The following is a 272-nucleotide window of genomic DNA, read 5'->3' on the forward strand; positions in this document are numbered from 1 at the left end:
CGTCAAAGATACTCCCTACAAACGGGCCACACGAATCGTCCTTGTGATAGCAGCTTACTCCTACCTGCTCTCCGTCTCACGTCAGCCCCCGACGGTGCCCTGACGGCACCCCCTACCTTAAGCGCGCACGCAAAAAGCAAACCCAGCACTTCTGCCGCCGTAGCGAGAGGTTCCCGGTATGCGGCGGGCAAGGCCCGCGGAGGCCGCGGCCTTCCCCTCACCTCCCCCGGAGCTGCTGGACACCAGAGCACAACTACAAAACCAGCCCGGCG

The sequence above is a fragment of the Pygoscelis adeliae genome, unplaced genomic scaffold (genome assembly GCF_000699105.1).
Source record: "Pygoscelis adeliae isolate BGI_AS28 unplaced genomic scaffold, ASM69910v1 Scaffold27, whole genome shotgun sequence".
NCBI classification, from domain to species: Eukaryota; Metazoa; Chordata; class Aves; order Sphenisciformes; family Spheniscidae; genus Pygoscelis; species Pygoscelis adeliae.